General features: G+C 42.7%; 1 pseudogene; it reads right to left on the bottom strand.

Annotated features, from left to right (window-relative positions):
* Positions 1-15,327: 15,327 nt before the first annotated feature.
* Positions 15,328-18,315, bottom strand: LOC124651638 (annotated as a pseudogene).
* Between the last annotated feature and the right edge of the window lie 750 nt (positions 18,316-19,065).

Here is a 19,065-nt window from a genome sequence, read left to right as displayed (position 1 = left end):
CGTCGACTACACGACACTTCACCATTTATGGGCCTAGGGGAATGCATCTTGTACTTGTTTGCCAATTGCGGGGTTGCCGGAGTGACGAAACCTAAACCCCCGTTGGTATATCGATGCGAGGAGGGATCGCAGGATCTCAGAGTTTAAGGCTGTGGTTAGATTTATCTTAATTACTTTCTTGTAGTTGCTGATGCTTGCAAGGGGTATAATCACAAGTATGTATTAGTCCTAGGAAGGGCGGTACATTAGCATAGGTTCACCCACACAACACTTATCAAAACAATGAAGATTAATCAGTTGTATGTAGCGAAAGCACTAGACTAAAATCCCATGTGTCCTCGAGAACGTTTGGTCATTATAAGTAAACAAACCGGCTTGTCCTTTGTGCTAAAAAGGATTGGGCCACTCGCTGCAATTATTTCTCTCGCATTTTACTTACTTGTACTTTATTCATCTGTTACATCAAAACCCCCTGAATACTTGTCCGTGAGCATTTACAGTGAATCCTTCATCGAAACTGCTTGTCAACACCTTCTGCTCCTCGTTGGGATCGACATTCTTACTTATCGAAGATACTACGATACACCCCTATACTTGTGGGTCATCACGGCCCATCTCAATAATTTTGTTGAATTGTGTGAAATGCAAAAGTATAAAGATGTAGATGGTGACATTATAAAATTAAAATTGTTTCCTTTCTCACTAAGAATAGTATTGATTCATGGACTAAATGCAAGGATGCTTTTATTGGTAGATATTATCCCCCTGCTAAAATTATATCTTTGAGAAGTAGCATAATGAATTTTAAACAATTAGATAATGAACATGTTGCTCAAGCTTGGGAAAGAATGAAATCTTTGGTTAAAAATTGCCCAACCCATGGACTGACTACTTGGATGATCATCCAAACCTTTTATGCAGGACTGAACTTTTCTTCGCGGAACCTATTGGATTCAGCTGCTGGAGGTACCTTTATATCCATCACTCTTGGTGAAGCAACAAAGATCCATGATAATATGATGATTAATTACTCTGAATGGCACACGGAAAGAGCTCCACAAGGTAAGAAGGTAAATTCTGTCGAAGAATCCTCTTCCTTGAGTGATAAGATTGATGCTATTATGTCTATGCTTGTGAATGATAGGACTAATGTTGATCCTAATAATGTTCCGTTAGCTTCATTGGTTGCCCAAGAAGAACATGTTGATGTAAACTTCATTAAAAATAATAATTTCAACAACAATGCTTATCGGAACAATTCTAGTAATAACTATAGGCCATATCCTTATAATAATGGTAACGGTTATGCTAATTCTTATGGGAATTCTTACAACAATAATAGGAACACACCCCCTGGACTTGAAGCTATGCTTAAAGAATTTATTAGTACACAAAGCTGCTTTTAACAAATCTCGTTGAAGAAAAGCTTGGGAAAATTGATATACTTGCTTCTAAAGTCGATAGTCTTGTTACTTGATATTGATCTTTTGAAATCGAAAGTTATGCCTAATGAAAATCATAATAATAAAATTGTTACTACAGCAAATGCCATCCAAGTTAGAATTAATGAGAATATAAGATTGATGGCCGAATTGCATGCTAGGTGGGAAAGAGAAGAAAATGAAAAACTAGCTAAAGAGAATAATGTAGCTAAAGTTTGGACTATTATTACCACCACTAGTAATGTTAATGATTCACATGTTGTTGCACCTCCTACTATCAATGGTAAAATAATTGGTGTTGGCAATGTTCCTACTCCTAGTGCAAAGCGTGCAAAATTGCCTGAAACTGCTAAAACTGCTGAAACTGCCTGTGATAAAACTGCTGAAATTTTTTCCAACATTGGGGATGATGATCCCATTTCTTTAGATTGTAATGGTTTGGATTTTGATGATTGCCACATCTCTGAAGTTATAAAGTTCTTACAAAAACTTGCTAAGAGTCCCAATGCTAGTGCTGTAAACTTGGCTTTCACAAAACATATTACAAAGGCTCTCATAAAAGCTAGAGAAGAGAAACTAAAACTTGAAACTTCTATTCCTAGAAAGCTAGAGGATGGTTGGGAGCCCATCATTAAGATGAAGGTCAATAACTTTGATTGTAATGCTTTATGTGATCTTGGTGCAAGTATTTCCGTTATGCCTAAGAAAATCTATAATATGCTTGACTTGCCACCATTGAGAAATTGTTATTTGGATGTTAATCTTGCTGATCATTCTACCAAGAAACCTTTGGGGAGAGTTGATAATGTTCGCATTACTGTTAACAATAACCTTGTCCCCGTTGATTTTGTTGTCTTGGATATTGAATGCAATGCATCTTGTCCCATTATATTGGGAAGACCTTTTCTTCGAACTGTTGGTGCTACCATTGATATGAAGGAAGGTAATATTAAATATCAATTTCCTCTCAAGAAAGGTATGGAACACTTCCCTAGAAAGAGAATGAAGTTACCTTTTGATTCTATTATTAGAACAAATTATGATGTTGATACTTCGTCTCTCGATAACACTTGATATACACTTTCTGCGCCTAGCTGAAAGGCGTTAAAGAAAAGCGCTTATGGGAGACAACCCATGTTTTTACTACAGTATTTTGTTTTATATTTGAGTCTTGGAAGTTGTTTAATAGCAACCTCTTCTTATCTTAGTTTTGTGCTTTTTTGTGCCAAGTAAAGTCTTTGATAGTAAGGTTCATACTAGATTTGGATTACTGCGCAGTAACAGATTTCTTTGCTGTCACGAATTTTGACCTGCCCCTCTGTAGGTAGCTCAGAAAAATATGCCGATTTATGTGCGTGATCCTCAGATATGTACGCAACTTTCATTCAATTTGGGCATTTTCATTTGAGCAAGTCTGGTGCCTCAATAAAATCCATCTTTACGGACTGTTCTGTTTTGACAGATTCTGCCTTTTTATTTCGCATTGCCTCTTTTGCTATGATGGATGAATTTCTTTGTTCCATTAATGTCCAGTAGCTTTATGCAATGTCCAGAAGTGTTAAGAATGATTGTGTCACCTCTGAACATGTTAATTTTTATTGTGCACTAACCCTCTAATGAGTTGTTTCGAGTTTGGTGTGGAGGAAGTTTTCAAGGATCAAGAGAGGAGAATGATGCAATATGATCAAGGAGAGTGAAAGCTCTAAGCTTGGGGATGCCCCGGTGGTTCACCCCTGCATATTCTAAGAAGACTCAAGCGTCTAAGCTTGGGGATGCCCAAGGCATCCCCTTCTTCATCGACAACATTATCAGGTTTCTCCCCTGAAACTATATTTTTATTCCGTCACATCTTATGTGTTTTGGTTGGAGCGTCGGTTTGTTTTTGTTTTTGTTTTGTTTGAATAAAATGGATCCTAGCATTCATTGTGTGGGAGAGAGACACGCTCCGCTGTTGCATATGGACAAATATGTCCTTAGGCTTTACTCATAGTATTCATGGCGAAGGTTGAATCTTCTTCGTTAAATTGTTATATGGTTGGAATCGGGAAATGCTACATGTAGTAATTCTAAAATGTCTTGAATAATTTGATACTTGGAAATTGTTGTGCTCATGTTTAAGCTCTTGCATCATATACTTTGCACCCATTAATGAAGAAACACCTAGAGCTTGCTAATTTGGTTTGCATATTTGGTCTCTCTAAAGTCTAGATAATTTCTAGTATTGAGTTTGAACAACAAGGAAGACGGTGTAAAGTCTTATAATGTTTACAATATGTCTTTTATGTGAGTTTTGCTGCACCGGTTCATCCTTGTGTTTGTTTCAAATAACCTTGCTAGCCTAAACCTTGTATCGAGAGGGAATACTTCTCATGCATCCAAAATCCTTGAGCCAACCACTATGCCATTTGTGTCCACCATATCTACCTACTACATGGTATTTCTCCGCCATTCCAAAGTAAATTGCTTGAGTGCTACCTTTAAAATTTCCATTCTTCACCTTTGCAATATATAGCTCATGGGACAAATAGCTTAAAAACTATTGTGGTATTGAATATGTACTTATGCATTTTATCTCGCTTATTAAGTTGCTTGTTGTGCGATAACCATGTTTCTGGGGACGCCATCAACTACCCTTTGTTGAATATCATGTGAGTTGCTATGCATGTCCGGCTTGTCTGAAGTAAGAGAGATCTACCACTTTAATGGTTAGAGCATGCATATTGTTAGAGAAGAACATTGGGCCGCTAACTAAAGCCATGAATCATGGTGGAAGTTTCAGTTTTGGACATATATCCTCAATCTCATATGAGAACACCAATTGTTGCTACATGCTTATGCATTAAAGAGGAGTCCATTATCTGTTGTCCATGTTGTCCCGGTATGGATGTCTAAGTTGAGAATAATCAAAAGCGAGAAATCCAAAATGCGAGCTTTCTCCTTAGACCTTTGTACGAGGCGGCATGGAGGTACCCCTTTGTGACACTTGGTTAAAACATGTGTATTGCGATGATCCCGGTAGTCCAAGCTAATTAGGACAAGGTGCGGGCACTATTAGTATACTATGCATGAGGCTTGCAACTTGTAAGATATAATTTACATAATACATATGCTTTATTACTACCGTTGACAAAATTGTTTCTTGTTTTCAAAATAAAAGCTCTAGCACAAATATAGCAATCGATGCTTTCCTCTTTGAAGGACATTTCTTTTACTTTTAATGTTGAGTCAGTTCACCTATCTCTCTCCACCTCAAGAAGCAAACACTTGTGTGAACTGTGCATTGATTCCTACATACTTGCATATTGCACTTGTTATATTACTCTATGTTGACAATTATCCATGAGATATACATGTTACAAGTTGAAAGCAACCGCTGAAACATAATCTTCCTTTGTGTTGCTTCAATACCTTTACTTTGATTTATTGCTTTATGAGTTAACTCTTATGCAAGACTTATTGATGCTTGTCTTGAAGTGCTATTCATGAAAAGTCTTTGCTTTATGATTCATTTGTTTACTCATGTCATTACCATTGTTTTGATCGCTGCATTCATTACATATGCTTACAATAGTATGATCAAGGTTATGATGGCATGTCACTCCAGAAATTATCTTTGTTATCGTTTACCTGCTCGGGACGAGCAGGAACTAAGCTTGGGGATGCTGATACGTCTCCAACCTATCGATAATTTCTTATGTTCCATGCCACATTATTGATGATATCTACATGTTTTATACACATTATATGTCGTATTTATGCATTTTCCGGCACTAACCTATTAACGAGATGCCGAAGAGCCGAGTTCTTTGTTTTCTGTTGTTTTTGGTTTCAGAAATCCTAGTAAAGAAATATTCTCGGAATTGGACGAAATCAACGCCCAGGGTCCTATTTTGCAACGAACCTTCCAGAAGACCGAGGGAGAGTCGAAGTGGGGCCACGAGGTGGCGACACACCAGGGCGGTGCGGCCCAAGCCCTGGCCGCGCCGGCCTATGGTGTGGGCCCCTCGTGACGCCCCTTTACCTGCCCTTCCGCCTACAAATAGCCTTCATCGCGAAACCCCCAGTACCGAGAGCCACGATACGGAAAACCTTACTGAGACGCCGCCGCCAATCCCATCTCGGGGGATTCAGGAGATCACCTCCGGCACCCTGCCGGAGAGGGGATTCATCTCCCGGAGGACTCTTCACCGCCATGGTCGCCTCCGGAGTGATGAGTGAGTAGTTCACCCATGGACTATGGGTCCATAGCGATAGCTAGATGGTTGTCTTCTCCTCATGTGCTTCATTGTCGGATCTTGTGAGCTGCCTAACATGATCAAGATCATCTATCCGTAATTCTATATGTTGTGTTTGTCGGGATCCGATGGATAGAGAATACTATGTTATGTTGATTATCAATCTATTACTTATGTGTTGTTTATGATCTTGCATGCTCTCCGTTATTAGTAGAGGCTCGGCCAAGTTTTTGCTCTTAACTCCAAGAGGGAGTATTTATGCTCGATAGTGGGTTCATGTCTCCGTGAATGCGGGGAGTGACGAGAAACCTCTAAGGTTATGGATGTACTTGTTGCCACTAGGGATAAAACATTGATGCTATGTCCGAGGATGTAGTTATTGATTACATTAAGCACCATACTTAATGCAATTGTCTCATTGTTTTACAACTTAATACTGGAAGAGGTCCGGATGATAACTCGAAGGTGGACTTTTTAGGCATAGATGCATGCTTTGGATAGCGGTCTATGTACTTTGTCGTAATGCCCAATTAAATATCACAATATTCATCATGTCATGTATGTGCATTGTTATGCCCTCTCTATTTGTCAATTGCCCGACTCGTAATTTGTTCACCCAACATGCTATCTTATGGGAGAGACACCTCTAGTGAGCTGTGGACCCCGGTCCATTCTTTTACATCCGAAATACAAATCTGCTGCAATACTTTCTTTCTTGTTCTTTGCAAACAATCATCATCCACACTATACATCTAATCCTTTGTTACGGCAAGCCGGTGAGATTGACAACCTCGCTTGTTTCGTTGGGGCAAAGTACTTTGGTTGTGTTGTGCGAGGTTCCACGTTGGCGCCGGAATCTCTGGTGTTGCGCCGCACTACATCCCGCCGCCATCAACCTTCAACGTGCTTCTTGGCTCCTCCTGGTTCGACAAACCTTGGTTTCTTTCTGAGGAAAAATTTGCTGCTGTGCGCATCATACCTTCCTCTTGGGGTTCCCAACGAACGTGTGAGTTACACGCCATCAAGCACTAGCACCTCCGGAGCAAGAGCAGCACCAGAAGCTCCAACAGCAAGAGCAGCACCAGCAGCTCCAAGAGCAAGAGCAGCACCAGCAGCTCCAAGAGCTTTAGCACCTGCTAGAGCACCAGCTGCAAGATTCTCTGCCCCAAGAACAAGCACTACTTCTGCTCCTGATGCCCCAAGGAGGGTTAGTAGAAGGAAGAGACTTCTGACAGGTAGGATGAAGGGCTATCTCACTTCTGGAAAGTTTACATATCGCCAGGATCCACCTGCCCCTGCTCCTGATGCATAATCTGATGAATTTGGCATGTTTAAGCATGTTTAAGACTATGTTGTCAGTGCATTGGTCCAAACTATGTTGTCATTTCAAATTTGAGACTACGTTGTACTGTATGGGTGAAACTCTATATGTGTGCACCTGTTAAGACTATGTTCTAAAATGATGTTTGAGACTATGTTCTAAGATGATGTTTGATACTATGATGTAAGGTGAAGTTTCAGACTATGTTGGTAGTTACTATTTCAAAATGTTGCAATTGATGCTCTTAAGATTAAGTTTGAGACTATGTTGGTAGTTGCTGTTTCAAAATGTTCCAACTGATGCTCTTAAAATGGTGTACATGTTGTAGATGAGCAAATTGGTGTACATGTTGTAGATGACCAAAATGGTCAACATCCCTCGGAAAACCCTCGAAGATTTTAAAAAAACCCAAAGAGGCTCTCGATGATCTAAAATGGTCGACACCTCTCGGAAACCATCGAGGCTTTTAAATAACCATAGAGGCTCTCGATGATCTAAAATGGTCGATACCCCTTGGAAAACCCTCGAGGCTTTTAAAAAAACCAAAGAGGCTCTCGATGACCTAAAATGGTCGACACCTCTCGGAAAACCCTCGAGGCTTTTAAATAACCATAGAGGTTCTCGATGATCTAAAATGGTCGATACCCCTCGAAAAACCCTCGAGGATTTTAAATAACCATAGATGCTCTCGATGACCTAAAATGGTCGATACCCCTCGAAAAACCCTCGAGGCTTCTAAATAACCATAGACGCTCTCGATGACCTACCTTCGGAAAACCCTCGAAGATTTTAACAAACCCAAAGAGGCTCTCGATGACCTAAAATGTTCGATACCCCTTGGAAAACCCTCGAGGCTTTTAAAAAAGGGATTTCTATTTTCATGCCCTCGGGTCCTTAGTTGTGCTCAGTTTTCCCCAGCTCCTTAGTTTTTCCTCAGTTTTCCCCAAGTGCTTGTTTGAAACGCGCAGAAGCAGCTCAGACGGCAGGATTCCCGTTTAGTTGACCGTTCCGTGCTGACGTGTGGGGCCGCGTCGTGTGGGCCCGCATCATGTGGGGCTGGTAGAAAGGGACCGCGTGGGACAGGACGAGATAGCGTTTGGTTGGACGTGAGCAGGAGCTGGGTTTTGTCTCTCTCGGCCCAAATTGGCATTTTCCCTTTTAAGAGTACCTTTTCCGCCTCCTTCTCTCTGCCTTTTTTCACATAATTAGTATCAAATCTAGGGAAGCTTGCATTTCTGTCTTTCTTCAATTATTATTTGTGCCTTTTGGCCCTCGTTGTTTGCCCAATATTGCAGCAAATCTAGTAGGGAGCCCAATCTAGTACTCCATCTGGTCCATATGTATGTAGTTAAATCTAGAAGCAAATCTACAGGGAATGTACGATAAATTCACACGGTCATATAGTAGAATAGGGATAGATAATAGGGATCCCTCCCTAGATAATAAGCTGCATACAGCAGCCAAACATAGTAACAGGTTCGAGGTTCTTGACAGCACCATCATACTAACAACATAACAACAAGGAATCCCTAGCTAGCAACAAAATAGGAGGCAGCAGCAGCACACGTCCAGGACTCCGCCTACCCCATCTGCCTCTGCCTCCACTTGTTGCTCCCCTTGGGAACCTTGGGCTTGAGCGGAGGCATGCGCCCGGTGGAGATCTCCACCCGCAGGATGCTGCGGAGGTGCATGCCGATTGCCATGTGCTTGGCGCGGAAGGAGTGGGGGTTCACCGACGCTCCGACCTTGGGGTTGGTGTTGCCGATGTTCTCGGCATGCGTGAGGAGGCAGTTGAAGTCAGTGCCGCCGAGCCTCCTAGTGCAGAAAGGGCACCTGTAGACACCCTTGGTGAAGTAGGAGACGTACTGGCCGACCTGCGGCCTCCGCAGGCACCTGGCGAGTCTTGATGTCATGGTGCTCGTCGTCGCTGCCGACGTCGCTGCCAGACAGCTGATCCATATCAAACGGGAACTATTAGTGAATGAGTTGCAACGATGACTAACGTGCATGATAAAAAAGTTAGGAAAAACAGAGGCAGGCTCAGTTAGAGTGGACACGATTATATGTCTACAGGGATGTAGTCAGCGAACCAAACCTCATGCACAACAGATTTGTACACAACAATGGTTCGCTGAACCCTCCCTGTAAAAATTTGTGCCCACCGATTCATCATAGGCAAAGAAACAAATTCCGGATCTGAACTTGAACACATTCCAGATTATTTGCAAAATTAAACGGTTGATATCTTTTGATTCGTGCATAAAATAACCGATTGAGATCCTATGATTACTTGCATAAATTAACCGATTGAGATCCCATTATTACTTGCATAAATTAACCGAACGGCCGAACCCCAAATCTTAAACGAAATCAAGAAGGGATCAAAGCAAAATGGAATAAAATCGGCGCAAATATTAGCCCAATACTCATCCATCTACAGATCCATCTACACCAGCAAAAATAGGGTTCAAAAAGGAATGGGAAACAAAAAAGGAAGCAAACCGTAGTTACCTCACTCCATGCGTCCTCCATGGAGGTGTCGTAGGGGTTCGGGGGCGGGACGTACGACACATACTCGTAGGGGTCATATCCCGACGGGATCTGACCGCGACCGGCGGCAGCAGCCAACGATGCACCGGCGGAGGAGGCGGCGACGTCCGTTGAGGAGACGGCGTCGAAGAGGGAGGCGTCGCGCTTGGAGCCGACGGCGCCGTGGACGATGGGATTGGCATTCTCCTTGTCCATCTCGCCGGCAGAGGAGAGGGAGAGGGAGAGGGTTTTTTGCTTTGGAGAAGATGATGGGACGTGAGAGAGGCGGCGTTGTGTGGGCGAGTGAGAGTGACAGAGATAGTGGGAGGAGGCGTCTATAAAGGCGAGGGGTGGTTAATGCGACCCGCGTCTTACGCGTCCACCGCTGCACGTCTGCACGTCTTGGACTTCTGCAATGCGACACGCGTCCACGATTGCACGTCTTCGACTTCTGCACCGCGACCCGCGTCTACGCATCAACAATTGCACGTCTTCCATTTCTGCACCGCAACACGCGTCCTCGAGTCTAACCCTGGAAATTTAGATATACTCAGGTATAACCTCGAGTATTATACAAGCATTTTTTGTGTACTCAGTTTTCCCCTTGAGTGCTAATACTGGCTAGTGCAATATGCTCAGTTTTACCCTCAAGTGGCTGGTCAACAGAACGAGTCAACAAATGGGATTAACTAGTTAAATGAGTCATTTAATGTGCAAAAAATTCCGAAAAATAGTGGCACATACTCATGGAGTCTTTACCACAAATTGCCACTTCTCAAAACATAGATAAGTCATAGATCAATCAAGTTTTACCACAAATTGTCACTTCTCAAAGGCCTTCTCAAATCACCTAGTAGCTATGAAGGTGCATGGTTTTCCACAATAAGCCCTTCCCAAAACAGCTTTTCCCAAAACATATTTGTCTAAATGAGACCACAATTCTCACACTCATGTATATTTGTATTGCAAATAGTTTGAGATAGGCCAAGATGGGTTTCATTGTACAAAACACGCATTTTCCATTTTTTAAATCTCATATTTGAATCCCTTAGTCTGTTTATTACACAGGTGCCCTTGGTTTCTTGATACTACTCAGTTTTGCCCTCTCCCTCCACAAATTCTCGCCCACGTGCAACATTGCCCTGATTGGTCTAGCCCATGTCACGCGGATCATGCCCGCCGACCGTTAATCGTATGATCTAACGGGCAGGATAACCCCTCTCTCTCTCTCTGTCGGCGGTTACCTTCCACTCTCTAAGTATGCTAAAGGGCGGTTTTCTGTATTCATTTTCACGCGCTAAAAATTATAAACTCTTTTAGGCATTACTTTTCACGCAAAAAATGATAAACCATCACCGATTTGTTGTAGCCATTAATTTTCACGCAAAAAATGATAAACCATCACCGATTTGTTGTAGCCATTAATTTTCACGAAAAAATGATAAACCATCACCGATTTGTTGTATCCATTACTTTTCACGCAAAAAATGATAAACCATCACCGATTTCTTGTAGCCATTACTATTCACGGTAAAAATGATAAATGAACCAATCTATCTATCTCTGTATTTGAAGTTTGGAAGGGTTCACCATCTACTTATGTTAACTTTTGAGGTTTTGACCTGAAAACAAATGGGTATTATAAAGGGAAATAAACGTTCAAAAAAATGTAAAAACGAAACAATCTACCTATCTTGTAGAAAAAAATCCCTATTGAGAAGGTCGAAAAAACCTAACTTGTTACAGAAAGCTGGTTTCAGTGAGACCTAACCAAATTTGGCATACATTATGCCATATATATAACAACAAGGAATATCTAAAAGGGAAAGTTTCACAAAATTTGAAATTTGGGGCAAAAATGATGCCATACATGATGCTGTTTTTCGAGGTTTTGACCTGAAAATCAATTGGGTATTATAAAGGGAAATAAAAAGTTCGAAAAATGTAAAAACGAAACAATCTATCTATCTATGTATAGAAGATCAGCTGTATGAAATTTGAGGTCATTTAGAGAAGGTAGAATAAATCACCTTGTTAGGAAAGCTGGTTTCAGTGAGACGAAACGGCATGCGTTTAAGCAAAGTGATTTTTTCGAACATCTCCAAATGACCCCAAATTTGCCATACACGATGACATACATGTAACAACAAGGAACCCTATCTAAAAAGTGTCAAAAAAGTTTGCCCAACCGTATAGCTCTATCAAAAAGAACCTCACCATGGCGCTAGTATAATTTTTGGGCTTAGTTACAAACTTTCGTTACCTAACCTTCAACACGAAACTTGTTTCAAATCACTTTTAGCGTACAAGAAACAAATCCCACCTTGATTCGAGCACCACAGCCTCCAAATGATGCCGATGCTGATATCGGCATGGTCAGAACGGCTATGCTCGCCGCCACTGCTAGGTCACCGTCGGGATGCACCCTCAATCCCGTCCCCTCATTCGATCACTGACACACCAGAGATACCGCCGAGGCCAATGCCGAACGTACATGTTGATGCCAATGCCGGACATGCATGCACGCCGCTGTGGGCACGGCCACGACGCCCCGCTATGCTGGACGCCACAGACCACCGCGAGGTCTTTCCCTTCGCCACCACACTCTTCTAGCACCCATCTATACACGCCAAGAAAGGGAGACACTAGTTTTCTCTACATTGCTCGCGTTCGTGTCGGACACGGCCAGTCAAAGTTTTGAGGTAGTCGTCGATGTCGTCGACCATTTCTTCTCTTCTTTGCATGGTTAAACGCGTCTAGTTCATATCTATCTAATGCGTCTCGTCTCGCCTCATGCAGTTCTTTGTGGACGTCGATCTCATCTCGGCACCCCGGCAGCCACCTCCTCCGTGCCATCGCTCGTAGAGCTCCGTTTAAAAATCTATTCCTACCCGTGTATTGCCCCTTGTATCAGCGTCATGGCCCACTTGTCATTCGATATACCGAAACCCCACTCGTGCGCGTTTTGGTCGGGGATACAGCCGATGCTTACGGTCAAACAAAGATGGATGGTCTGACGTGTCTTTGCGGGCTCTACGTGGCCCCACTAGTCAGAAGATAACGGTCAACCGTCGGGAAACCGGCCGTTACAGCACCTGTGATGGTTTCAGACAAGGTCTTGGGGAAAACTGAGGAAAAACTAAGGAGCTGGGGAAAACTGACTACAACTAAGGAACCGAGGGCACGAAAATAGAAAACCCTCAGAAAACCCTCAAGGCTTTTAAATAACCATAGATGCTCTCGATGAACTAAAATGGTCGATACCCCTCGGAAAACCCTCGAGGCTTTTAAAAAACCAAAGAGACTCTCGATGACCTAAAATGGTCGACACCTCTCGGAAAACCCTCGAGGCTTCTTAAAACATCATACATGTCGATACCCCTCGGAAAACCCTCGAGGCTTCTTAAAACATCATACCTGGTCTACATGAGCTAAATTAGTCGATACCCCTCGGAAAACCATCGAGGCTTCTTAAAACCACATACATGATCTATATGAGCTAAAATAGTCGATACCCCTCGGAAAACCCTCGATGCTTCTTAAAACATCATAGATGACCTAAAACTTACAGTAATCACACTTTTGAACAACACACAGTTCAACAAGAACACAGAGTTAAAAAACAACACAAGATTCAACATAACAATAGGGGTACATAGAGTTCAATGGAACAAAACTAACTATTCATAATATAGGTACATAGAGTTCAATTCTACAGCACTAACAGTTCATAGGGCTACAAATTACTAGTACACAAATACTTATGGGTAGACAGTACTACATCACTGTCACATCTTACTGCTCACATATCTGCTTGATCTTGACCAACTTGTCATTCCTAGCACTGCTTAACTAAAACATATCAGATAGCTGATACTCTAGCTTCTTCTCATCCTTGAGCAACAAAGTTTCTTCCTCCATCAGCTTCATGTTTCTGTCATCAGCAATATTGCCCTCCTTCAGCATAGCCACTTCATCATTGGGTTTCATCAGCTCATTTTCAAGTTTAGTATTTATCTCCCTCAACTATTCCTCCTCACTGCCATTCATTATCTTGTCATAGTTTGCCTGCATAACCTGCCTCTCAGTATCATTCATAAACTTGGAAACATCAGCCATCAGGTTGGAATACTTCTTCTCCACCTTTATCCTCTCTTCATTCAAATCTTTCACAAGCTTGCCATTCTCAATCTTCTCATCCAGAAGTGCATTATGCATGCCATGGTACATTCCCCACAGCTTCGGCAATGTGTTCTTCATTGGCTGTGGCCACTCATCATCAAGCCAAGAATGGAAGCCACAATTCTCAATGTACTACATCTTAAAATTATTTATTTCATTAGTACTACATAGCATACATGGAATTATTCACACAAATGGACTTATTCAGATGTACTGCTTGTTATTTCAATTATTCAGAGGCACTGCATTTATTCACACAAATGCAACTATTTATTTCTTTAGGACTACATAGCATACATGCAATTATTCACACAAATGGACAATTTGTACTACATAGCTACATCTAATTAACATGGACTTGTTGAGGTACTTGTTCTGTCCATTGCAATTCTTGAAAGATACAACAAATTACAAATAGAGCTACTGCTACAGAGCTACTGCTACAGAGTTGGAACTATAAGCAACATACCCCTTGCACAGAACACATGTAGAAGCGATGGCCAGTGTTCTTTCCTTCAAAAGCGACACGCTTCACCAGCTCCTTCTGGTGGAGGCGGCACACCTCCGGGCAACCTGCCACCAACCCCGTGAATGTTGGTTCATCCCAGCTGTCTGGGCAGTAGTCCATAGGTGCGAAGTCCTAATTACAAACAAAACCTTCTCAATTCCACCAAATCGACCAGAAAAGGAGAGGAAATCGAGTAGAAATCAAAGTTCCCAAATCTGCCGAAACCCTAACCCTAGATGCAGCGGATGAATCGACCTACTTACCCCTAGCCAGGAAAGAGCCGTGCTCGACGACTCGCCATCGTTCCAACTGGGCATTAACGGCCGGCTGCGGGCAGAATAGCGGCGGCGCCGGCAAGAATAGCGGCGGGGGCAGAACGAGAGAGTGACGGGAGAGGAGAGACTGAGCGGGAGGACTCGAACAGAGGGGAAAACGTCTCTTTGGAGACGTCCACGCACTGGTGGGCCCTAAACCAACCGGCCGTTAACGGCCGTCACCACCTCAGCATAGTGGGTGGGGTCAGCTTGTCAGATTCCGTGTCGATTCGCTGCAAATTCGTCATTTGCGTGTTTGGTAAAAAAATTTGAAATGTGATGGTTTTATGTCCCGCAATCGTAAAGTGGTGGTTTTTCGTAAATTTGGTCACCAATGCGGTGGTTTTATGCTATTCAGTCTGTCACGTGAGAGTAGGCTTATTGTTGGCTTCGGTCTATACAAGTTTTCTTAAAACCCTCTTTAACTTATGCTTAACTAATAGAAATAAAAATTTGTTCTCTTGTTTTAAAAAAGAAATAAAATTTTGTTCTCTTGTTTTAAAAAGGGGGGATTTCCATTGCGCAAACGTGACAATCCATGTCGCTCTGCGCGCCGCAACCATGTCATATGATTTTTTAAGCAGATGGTACGTGAGATGGCAACTTTGATTTTGTCCACTGATTTTCGCTGCCACGTAGCTAATTGCTATTGTGTCGCACATGTAATCGCTACGTCGTGATTGGGACCTAGGAAAAAACATTAGACAGAGAGGAGTATTAGGGGAGTATTGGGCTGAGAGATATGCGGGATGCTGACTTTTACAAATATATAAAAACAGTAGTTAACACCTTTATTCTGCAACTCTTGCACAAGATTACAGCACTATGATTATGACATGAACAAAGCAGAATGGAACAGCTACACCAAAGGAACAGAATTCAACACACTGAGAGCATTCTTGAAGCACGTTCTTGCGCAATATGGGGTAAGCAAGGCTTAGTTAATTTGAAGCACCTTCTTGCGCCGGCTTCGCTCAGCGGAGAGCTGCTTTGCGAACTTGGTGAGCTGCTCCGAGTTGGTGCCCTCGCCGGGCATCTCCACATTCCGGCCCGTCTCCAGGTCCACCCGGGATACGTTGCTCCTGAGGAGCTCATTCCCGATCTCCACCAGCCTATCCAAGTTTGCTTTAGAGCAGTCGTCAATGGAGCCCGCACTTCCGCTCAGTTGATCATACTGCACTTACAAATTAATCAGATCGTTACCACCGGCTAAACCCTAAAGCAGAGAACAGAAACAATTTCCTCACGCAGTTTCCTTTCGGTGTTCAGCCTTATAGGTACCTGGATGCGCAGGTAGCGCTTGGTGGAGCGCAGGGCAGTGAAGAGGACGGAGAGGTGGATGTCCACCATGTCGGCACTAGCTGCGTTGAACATGTCGACGATGGGGGCGGTCCCGTCCTTGACGATCCAGTTCAAGATCCCCCACTTGGCGGCATCCTTGGCGCTGTACTTCTCGCTCGGGTTCAACCCACAGCCGAGGGAGATGACTATGAACTTCCCGTAGTCCACCGGGCTCTCCGGGAAGAACTCGCCGTTCCCCAGGATGATGTCCTGGGACACTTGGCTCATGGCGCATAGCGTCTGCAGGCGAACATATACATATGCCAAGTTTACAGCAAGGGTCTATGCAGTGAGGTTTAGGAGCGATGAGTTGTGCGATGGTGCAATAATGTGGCGCTAGCTTACAGGGTTGTTGGCAGCGAGGCCGCCGTCGACGAGGTTGAAGGACCTCGTGTCGCCTTTGTCGTCTTTGGTTTCGAAGTAGTGAGCAGGGAAGAACGTCGGTGCGGCGGAGGTGCTGATCGTGATGTCCGATAGGAGCGCATTTCTTGCAGGATGTTGCTTCAACTAATCGTCCATACCAGGAGGTTCATGCATGGATGAAGCTGGTTAGAATCCATTAAGTTCTTTTTGCGAGTAAACAATGGCAAACTTCTTTTCTGATTAACATGAAGCTTGTTTTGCATTGCTGCGTTAGTACGACACTATCAAACATTATGACCTGGAATAGTGGACTGGAGTCTTGGATGACCAGAGTTAGCAACTAATCAAAATCTCATCTGATTAAACTAAGCAGTTCGTCAACGGTTAGACTACATAAAAGTTTTAATAACCATGCATAGAACTAGGTTGGTTATATAATATACTCCAGTTCTATCTTCAGTTTTCCATAGGATGCAGCTACAGAAACACAAAATCTTGAAACAATCCATATATACATACTGTGAGAACAACAATGAACTTAGCTTGACCAGAATGATTCAACGGGCTCAATTCCTCTCCTTTTCTCTAGAACTGATTTATCGAGCACAAACCAATAATAAGATGCACCATCCATGATAATATAAGTATTATATAAGCACATGTATACCAGTACTACGCCGGACAAGGTCATAAGTTTCTTTTACCGTGACGAGCACAGTTCACTGTTAAGGTGATACTCCCTCTGTCCAGAAATAAGTTTATGTCTAGTTTTTTCCCTAAGTAAACTATTCTAAATTTGACCAAAATTTATAGAAAAATAAATGGCCTTTGTACATTATGAAACTATATTTCAAAATGGATCTCGTGATATCGATTCTGTTGTATTGTGATCCAAATTCATATACTAAAGGGAGGCTAACTTCTGACGAGCGGAGCGAGGCCCGGTACGGTACGGATCGTTGGCACCGCCTATATATACATCTTGTAAGCCGCCGGCTAGGGTTTATCAGATTATAAGATAACCCACGGCGTTTGTAAACACCTCCCGATATAGTGAAGTTTTGCTGGCTGGCGCCCGTGGTTTTTTCCCCTTCTTTGTTGGAAGGGGTTTTCCACGTTAAATCTTGTGTCCCCTGCGTGTGTTCTTGTTTCGTTCTTCGTTATTTGCTTGTCGCTTTTATAACAGATTCGGTGTTACAGGTGTTAATTACTACTTTAATCTATGAAATTGCTCAAACTTTAAAAAAAAGTTGAGTTCAAACAAAGGCTAAAACAAAGGCTAATCATGTATTTCCGGGGAGGAAGTACCTGAAAGGTCGAGAAAATCGTCGGTTGCAGGTATGCGATATCGAAGGTTGGGATGACCACATTCGTTAGCGTCCCGTCCAACCTCGTTTCACCAAGGTACTGACGGAGCAGCGAATGGAGGTACTTGCCGTTGTACTTGGGCCCGGTAGCCATCTTCAAAGCTGTGCCAATCTTGGAGAAGATCGAGTTCCTGCAAGATGGCAATCGACTTACCCTTAAGACCATCACCAGTTCACCATGCATATAACCAATGATAAAACCTCAATCGAGTGATCTGATGTTGCCGTCAAATAATTTTGCTGGACAGTAAAGAAAGCTAGTGGTTTGCCACGCATGCTTAGTTACTTCTGTGGGAATATTTTGGGCGACTCGTCGATGTAGAACTTGGCCAAATCATTGGCATCGAACAGGGGCCGTCCATTCTTGTCTGGAGCTGTGAGCATCACCGTTAGGAGGCCTCCGGTGCTTGTGCCAGCGACCACGTCAAAGTAGTCTGCGATCCTAACATCCGGCCCGTCCAGTTTCTGCGAGACAAAGCAGGAGTTCACAGAACACAGCCAACGTTCCTCAGGAAACAATAGACAAGCAGATCGATTAAAAGGTAGATATGAACCAATAAGCATCTTACTTTCAGCTCCTCTTCAAGGAAGGCGAGGATGGTGGCAGGGATGATCCCTCTGACACCGCCGCCGTCGATGCTCAGGACAGTGACCACCTTGTCCTTGTCAGGGGAATTCTGGCGTGCACCTTCGGCTGAACTGGTACTTGCCATCTTGAAGTTCCACAAGACGATCAAGCCAAGCTATGCAAAAGTGAAGAACAGAATGTGGCAAAGGATTTTGAAGGAAGAAACTTGTTATATAGACATGTCTGAAATATCTGAAGGAAGAGCAACAAGATTGGCTCAACCGCAGGGACAAATAGACTAGTAATACAAAAGTCAGCCAAAAGGACAAAAGCCAAGTAATCATCATAGTGCTATATAACTTTTATCGAAAAAAAATACTCCGTAGTGCTATATAACATGTTGCTTGGAATGGAGAAACACCCTTTTACTAGTAATAGTAAAGAGGTGAGCGCCTCCTAATGAAAATAACTCTACAAAATAATAAATGAGGTATCGTATGTTACTAACACTAATAAACCATGTACTTTGAAGGTAGTAGCATATACTAGTATAATATGCATAGCATTAGTCTATGTTACTCTCTGGTTTACTCACATACGCTGAGGGTAATGTTGCCTTAATTTTAACCCTTGATTTAGGTCATGTTAAGTATAAATACCCTGTAATATGCAAACGGATGGAGTACCGTGTAATATTAACAAACAAAGAGATACAGCTAGCGTGTGTATGTTTACTTCCACACCGTCACTTTCTTTACTACTAGCATGTTGCCGAGTGCATGTAATCCAATATCATCTAAAATGACGAGTAAAAGAGAAGCTTCCTCTCAACCGCTTGTAGCTGGATAAGAAACATGTGCTTAGTCAACCCCAAAATTTATATATTGCTAAAGTG

This window comes from Lolium rigidum, chromosome 1 (assembly GCF_022539505.1).
Source record: "Lolium rigidum isolate FL_2022 chromosome 1, APGP_CSIRO_Lrig_0.1, whole genome shotgun sequence".
Lineage (NCBI taxonomy): Eukaryota > Viridiplantae > Streptophyta > Magnoliopsida > Poales > Poaceae > Lolium > Lolium rigidum.
The sequence above is the reverse complement of the archived record's forward strand: the minus strand, read 5'-3'. Positions and strand labels throughout refer to the sequence as shown.